Consider the following 8,243-nt stretch of genomic DNA (forward strand, 5'->3'; position numbering starts at 1 on the left):
GAGCTTGAATTTGATTCTCTGATGAAATGGAAGCCAATGAAGAGAACTACAATGAAAAATAACAGATGTTCAGCTCTTTTCAATGCCTACCTACAACTATATAAAGTTTGGGAGGCCATTCTTTTTTAAAAGTTCTTAGTTCTATTATTTCATCATTAAGGATGTAGCTTACATTTTATAGAAAGCAAAGAACTGCTAGAATTTTTTTTTCACAAATAATGAGCTTTTAATGAGGATCTAATGCTTTGTGTTGAATGTGGAATATACAGAGCTCAGTCACAAATGGTCCCAGCAGCATCAATAGCACTATTACGTTCGCATGTACAACAACAAAGCCGAGGATTCTGGGATGAGTCATCCTGAGATCATCCATTACCTTGCAGAATGCTAACAAGTCAATGACATCAGTTTGGGGGAGCTCTGGGTGCTAAGACTATAACACAGCAGGTAACCTGAATATCTAAGACAATGTGACATTAAAGTGGACCTACCACCGAGGGATGATGGAATCTGCCATTGCTGAGCTCATTCTGCCGAATGATCATTGCCTGCCTGGGTGTAAAGCTGATCTTTTGGTTTCAGTCATGCAGCAAACAAGTAAGTAGTAAAGGCTGAGTTCAGATGGAGGGCAGCTACCAGCTGGTGCCATGCTTGCCACTCGGATGCCTTATCCCTTCCTAATTATCATTCTCAATGAACTCAACTGCTCACTTCTACCATCCCCATTCATTCCCTAAATGTAGCGTCTCAAACACAGACATGGTTTGCAGTGTTCTCCCCAGACCTTTATAGCTGGGCGCACCACCCGGCATGTTTACAGCAACCACCCGGCTGTTACTGGATGGTTACTGATTAGTTGGGTCACAATACAGGGCCACCTACAATTTCTTCCCACCCAGCTTAAAACATTGCTGGGTTGAGCACTGGTTTGCAGTGTGAGTGCAGTGAGTACATAAGCATTTAGTAATGTAACATGGGGCCATGAACTGCCCATGCATTGGGTTGCCATTTATAGGCTGCATTGTGCAGCCTTTTAAAATGACCTAATGCAATGCACATTGTTTCTTCCAATGCAGCGCACAACCATAGTGTGAACACAAGCTAAATGCCATGGGGCATCCTGGTATTCTCCTCTGTTAGCATACAGCTGGTAAGCTTACCAAAATACTGCCTGGTTGCGAAATTTAGAACACAGTCTATGGCCTACATTTTTTAGATGATGGGTATGAGATGGGTTGGCGGGACATTCAATAAATGAATCTCCACTTTCTAGATCTGCCATGACTCTTTGGAATGGTCTTCCTCGTCCTATTCGGCTTGCTTCTACTTTCTGCAGATTTAAAAGAGCACTCAAAACCCATTTTTTCAAACTTGCACACCCGTCTTCTTCTGTATTTTTGAAACCGTTACTATTTAACAAGATTACATATCTCCTCCCCCACCTCAGATTGAAAGCTCTTCGGGGCAGGGTCCTGTTTTCCTCTGTGTCATTGTCTGTATCTGTCTGTCATTTGCAACCCCTATTTAATGTACAACGCTGTGTAATATGTTGGCGCTATATAAATCCTGTTTATTAATAATAATAATAATAATTTGCAACCCCTATTTAATGTACAACGCTGTGTAATATGTTGGCGCTATATAAATCCTGTTTATTAATAATAATATTAATAATAATAATAATAAAAGTTGCCAGCAGATACTACTACATAGTTAGGTAAAGGAAGACTTCACATCAAGATAAAATATACTACCGAGCAAAAGGATATCTCAAAAACTCAAACAAGAAAAAGATAACAAGACGGGTAGTGAATGCACATTTTTCTTTTATTTAATAGGATAGAATGCCAATGCAAGGAAGACCATCAAACCTAACAAATAGACTTAAAAACATCCTGGATGCTTTGTAACACATAGCAGAGAACAATAGTTGTAGGGTTCTCAGCTGAAGGACACTGCTGTTCTCCCTGGGAGGCTGGGTGGTCTCAGCCATCTGAAGATACAATCACAGCCCCCCTCATCTGCAAGGCTAGCAACTCATCCTCAATGCAATCACAATACATCCAAGCGCAAAGAAAACAGCCGCCGGCCAATGGCTAAACTTCCCTTCCACGAGACTTCAAACATTGTGTGTCACTGATTATTTTTTATGAAGTTACTGATGATGGAAGAAGATAAAACAAAACTTATTCTTCTACTGTCATCAAAGGACACATGAGGACAATCTACCGCCCCTAGTGGACACAAAGCTAACTGCAGCTGCAATAGAAGAACACTAATCTTGTGCACTTTTATAGCTGATCTTTTTTCCTAGAAGGGATAATGAGATAAGTAATGAACACAATATTATAGCTGATCTTTTTTCCTAGAAGGGGGAATGACATTAGTATTGAACACAATATTATTACCAGTGAAATCAGACAAACTTTATACTTACAAAACAGACAGCAACCACAACAAAAAGAGCATTAAAGTAAAAAAAAAAATTGGAGAACTACTTATTTTAAAACTCAATGAGCGTATATTACAAGAAATTAATATTATTGTTGCCTAAGCTTTCTGAATATATAGAACTGCTGCTAAAATAATGATAAAGTTTGAAAATACAAAAAAATGATTAAAAAGAACTTCCAAAAGTCATCTCCATGGAGATCTAAGAGAGGGGCAGTCACGTGACCAGGTGCCCCACACATATAAAGGCCGGATTAGCCCCTTCTATGCTGAAACTTAAAAGAAACCCCATGAACTGAACCCAGCAGCTCTGACACAGTGATGCCGATTCTCCGGAGCTGCACATTTGGGGATTGAGAGAGGGGTGCAATTCATTCATTACAATGAGAAAGCTATGAATGAAGGAGCAGCCGGACTCACCCCAGGAATGGCCTCCAGCGATCACAGGGCAGCTCCGAGCGGCGGCTCTGCTATTCCCGTTATACACGGAGCTCCCTCCCCCAACACTCATTGAATGTGCACTGAAAGCTCCAGCAAGAGCCGCTCGGCCAGGCTGTTCCCGCCCACGTGACGTCCTAGGTCCTTCCCCGTGACGTCACTCACCACGCCCACTCCAGACGTTCAGTCAGACGGTCCCTGGTGGTTTGGGGACAGCGGAGAGTTGTCAGTCCCGGGAATCCTTCCCTGCCAGGGGAAGATTAGTATATGGTGGGACTGTGAGGGAGGTAAAACAGCAAATAAAACGCTGACCAATTTTAATTATTAAATAAATAAAGTATACACATTAATTAAAATACTCAATATTTTTTTTTATTTATATATTTTTTTTAGCTATAGGGCTAAAAGTGGGTTTAAAAAAACAACTCCAACTATGCAAGTAAAAGGACAACACTAGTTTTAGCATTAAAGTTTACCTTATGTGATCCCCTCACAACACATACAATTTTCTCTCTCCATTGCTATGGATACACAGAATCATCCACATTTTATTATTATTATTATTATTATTAAACAGGATTTATATAGCGCCAACATATTACGCATTTTAGTGCAGAATACAGGTTTGCCTTCTGCCAATGAGAAAATATATTTCTACTTCCCTCATCCTTCCTTAGCCAATCATTAAACAGTGGTAAAAAATACAAGGCGTGGTGTAATTGGCTAAGGACAGAAGATACATCAATGAATGACAGCCGCTTGCCCCTATCACTTTAAGGGTTTGCTGCTGGATGGTTTGCCCCATAAGAGGTCACTCTTGGATACACAGATTTGTGCATTTTGTGTAGTAGATGCCCCCTGTCACTTCCAGAACATCTGGCTAGCCCAGGGGTCTGCAACCTGTGGCTCCGGAGCCGCATGCGGCTCTTCAGCCTCCTTGTTGTGGCTCCCTTCGGCTGCCGCGGGGAGATCTCTGATGGGGGATCCCCTTCCTCCCAAGACACTGCGGAGGAGGGGGATTCCCTATCCGGTGTTCTAATGAAAAAAATCTACCAGTGAAATAAATCTACCACGGGGCGTGTACAAATGGGTGTGTACAATGACATACAGGTGAAAAAAATTTGAGGTGCAAGTACGGGACACCTGTGGCTAACACCTCCTAAAAATTCATAAAAACTCTGCCTATCAAAAAAATCTACCCTGTTACACATTGCTGGAAGCATCTAGCATCTGAACCCCAATTTCTCTGGAACGGGGGGGAGGCGGTACAGGTGACCAAAATAGAGGTGCAAGTGGGGGACACTTATGGCTAACACCACCTACAATTAAATCGCTAAGGCATCGTCAGAAAATAAAGAACTCTGCCCATCAAAATAATCTACCCTGTTACACATTGCTGGAGGCTTCTAGCACCTGAACCCCAATTACTCAAGATTGCGGGGTACAGGTGAACAAAATTAAAGCTGCAAATGAGGGACACCTGTCGCTAACACCCCTTAAAATTTCATCGCTAAGGCATCGTCGGAACATAAAGAACTCTGCCCATCAAAAAAATCTACCCTGTTACGTTAGAAGCCTCCAGCTAATGTAACAGGATGATATGTTAGAAGCTGGAGGCTTCTAGGGGCATAGTTCAGTGTTTAATTTATTTCAAAGTAGGCCTACATATGCACACTTGTTGTAACAGGTAAAATTAAAAAAATATTAAAACTTTTAAAAGTTTATAAACTGTGTTATGTTTTGCGGCTCCAGACTATTTTTCTTTAGTGGAAGAGGAGGCAAAATGGCTCTTTTGATAGTAAAGGTTGCTGACCCCTGGGCTAGCCCATTATCTGACAGTTACAACACAGCCAGTAAATGGACAAGGGAAATATCATAGGCCCGTTATATGGTGCCACATGCCAAGTTTCAGGAAATAGAACTTGTTAGGTAGATAGTACTATTGAAATTTACTTTTTATTCATTTATACAATACCACAAATTACAATGCTTCACTATAGGTAGTCCCCTGGTTACATACGAGATAGGGACTGTAGGTTTGTTCTCAAGTTGAATTTGTATGTAAGTCGGAACATGTACATTATTGAAATAAATGCAATTAGAACAGATGTTTGTCCCAACATATTATTAGGCAGCATGGTGTCAGTTACTGTAAAAAATCCTCACCGTGAGTTATTCCAAAACAAAGCAAAAAAAAAAATATATGGAGCCTAGACATTCATTAACATCTGGAGCAACCTCTGCTTTGATATGCAAAAAAAAAAAAACAACTGCAGAGTTTGTCTTGGTCATTAAAGAGTAACAACCAAAAGATTTCTTCTGCAAGTCATGCAAACCGCCCCCTCCCCCCCAGCAAGCCTCTGTCCTGCACAGAGGGAGCAGGGAAGCCTCAGTGATATATAGGAGTGGTCTGTATGTCCCTTAACTCAGGGACTACCTGTATCTTGCATATCCATTGCTTTGAAGAAAAGCTGATGTATGTACATTAATATTAAATGGACCTCAACGCGTTTCACTAAAAAAAGCTCTAATTTTGTACAGTATAATTCATGATTCATGATTTAAATCAGAGATGAAGGAGAACATGTCAGCGCTATATGAGGGGGAACAAAGAGATGAAGTCTCTTACAAAGAGGGGGGGGGGGGGAGACCTGAAACCTGAAAAGACTGTTTTTCTTACAATAAGAGCTTAGATTTCTCCTGATTGCTTTATAATTTATTCACCATACAAACATACATGGTGTCTTTAGCATGCACCTAACAGAAACATATTATCCTTGACGCGTTTCATGGATCACATCCACTTCTTCAGGAGGGGAGATAGCTATTAAAACCATGAAACCATAGTTCCCTCAATTAGACAGCTGGGAGGCAAGGAGGGCGGCAGAGAGAACATGGGAGGAAAACATCACAGAACCACAAAATCCACCTTATTTCCAATGGGGTTGCTGTGCGGATCCAAAGTCACACTGTTATTGCTGCCCCATTTTACACAGTATACTCCCATAAAATCTCCAGCTGCAACCAGCTGCGTTTGCAGCTGGAGATTTTATACACTCTGTAGCATGAGGATATTGGTTGTTGGTTTGGCTTTTTGAGATTGTGGAGTTCAATGGAAGTATACTGAGTAAAATGGGGCAGCAATAACAGTGTGACTTTGGAACCGCACAGCAACCCCATTGGAAATAAGTTGGATTTTGAGGTTCTGTGATGTTTTCCTCCCGTGTTCTCTCTGCCGCCCACCTTGCTTCCCAGTTGTCTAATGTCTATGGTTTCATGGTTTTAACAGCTTTCTCTCCTTCTGAAGAAGTGGACGCGATCCACAAAACGTGTCAAGGATAACATGTTTCTGTTAGGTGCATGCTAAAGTGAGCATGCATGTTTATATACATGCCAGCACTCTTGAGTTGTTTTAAGTAAAATGTTTTTTGAAGATCATTTGGTCATACTTAATAAATTCAATGTACTAAAGTTTATAGTAAAAAAGTCCCTTTGGAAAGAAAAATATTAGACATATGGTGCCCTAAAAGTTCCAAATATTTTTGAAGTATTAAAGTTGTAATTTGTATCGGGATGTGGCATTTGGTTAAAATTTAATGTAGGGAACTTCTGTTAATAAGTTTCAAATGATAAAAGACCTCCATAATGGAGTGTTCAGTATTATTATTTTCCAGTATTTATATAGCACCAACATATTACTCAGCGCTGTACAAAGTGCATAGTCATGTGACTAGCTGTCCTTCAAAGGGGCTCACAATCTAATATCCCTACTATAGTCATATATAATTAGTACATTATAATATCAATTTTGGGGGGAAACCAATTAACATAACTGCATGTTTTTGGAATGTGGGAGGAAATTGGAGTACCCAGAGGAAACCCACACAGACAAAACATACAAACTCCATGCAGATAGTGTCCTGGCTAAGATTCGAACCTGGCACCTAGCGCAGCAAAGGCCAGAGTACTAACCACTGAGCCACCATGCTGCCCACTGTAGCCTTTAAATTCAACTACACTCAGCACTTGTTACATCATCACCAGTTTGATCACTCCAGACAGCCACCTATATCAGGATTCTGTGCTGAACTGCTCATGTCAACAAAAGAAGTAAGTTAGAGGTAAGGTAGATAAGTTAATTTTGTTGCAGTAGGGACATAGCCTGCAATAATGAGATATCAACTATCATTTTTTGTTTCTTAGCTTTAGTTCCGGTTTAAGGAGTCAAGGGGCCTGGAGCTAAAATTCATTACCTTATCAGGTTTACTGCATGAACCAAATTGCAAAGCGTGACCACTCTCCCGTCTCAGAGGATAGGTGACACTGGGCATAGACGGTACACTGTATGTTCTAGAAGGGTCTCTTTCTCACATGTTCTCCTTCTCTTTGATGCATCTGATTGTTCTCTCTTGTTTTTGTCTGTCTGTTGATAGGTTTTATTTATTGCTAAGCTGCTGCTAAGTGGATGGGGAATCCCTGGAGTGTTGTAAGGATGTAAAAAAAGAAAACAGGAAAGTAATGGAAGCCCTGTTAAGTCCCTGATTTCTTCTGCCACAGATTTCCAGTGTGATGTGCTTTCAAAACACCCACATCTATCATGCGGAGTACAGTCTGGAAAGGAATTCTTGCTCTGTGCTGGCAAGGAGTACAGGGTTCCGTTACACATTCACCATTACCGCAAGGCAGGGACAATACAGAAAGCCAGAAATTCCCACACTTTCCACAATTTCAAATAACCAAAGATAAACAAATTCCCACAATAGAGATGATTGTGAAATATTCCAACCATAACTGATATTTCAGTTTTGGGCAAGACTGCTGGGTTTAGTTATGCACTTTGAAACACAGACATTAGTGTTTGTCACTTTCTTTGTTTATTCTTCAAGTTTAACCCAAAAGGGGCTCAGTGACACCATCCTTTGGTTTTGTAATGGTCACGGCTGTTAGAGTAGCCATACACTGTTCGATGGGTGCATGACCAGACAAAGGATTCATATCTCCGACAGGTAAACCACCTATCCTGATGGATGAAAGGGAGCTCCTAAAACCCCCTTTGGTGATTTATTTTAGCCTGTCAGGGTGGGTAGGGGGTAGAGGATGGAGAATGCAGCACTTAGGCAAAGGACTGGCATTCCTGAATGATGATTGACTGATGTATTGTTGAAACATTGAACAGGTATAAATGTAAACCCAGGGCACCAAGGAAAATGCCATTTATTGCCACATATAGTATGCATTCCATTATGAAGCACAGCACACAAGTTGGAGGAACAAAACAAAAAATATGCAGTTAGGTTAATTGGCTTCCCCCAAAAACTGACCCTAGACTCTGTTAATGACATATGACTATGGTA

General features: G+C 40.8%; 1 protein-coding gene across 2 annotated transcripts in view; it reads right to left on the reverse strand.

The window, feature by feature from the left end:
* Positions 1-3,005, reverse strand: part of LHFPL2 (LHFPL tetraspan subfamily member 2) — a 73,490-nt gene extending 70,485 nt beyond the window's left edge. Inside the window, exon 1 of one of the 2 annotated variants that reach the window (XM_072416307.1) lies at positions 2,872-3,005. The gene's annotated coding sequence lies outside the window, so the exon portion shown is untranslated. The remainder of the gene's footprint in view (positions 1-2,871) is intronic. The other variant, XM_072416308.1, reaches the window with a different exon arrangement.
* Between the last annotated feature and the right edge of the window lie 5,238 nt (positions 3,006-8,243).

This window comes from Pyxicephalus adspersus, chromosome 6, assembly GCF_032062135.1.
Source record: "Pyxicephalus adspersus chromosome 6, UCB_Pads_2.0, whole genome shotgun sequence".
Taxonomy (NCBI): Eukaryota; Metazoa; Chordata; class Amphibia; order Anura; family Pyxicephalidae; genus Pyxicephalus; species Pyxicephalus adspersus.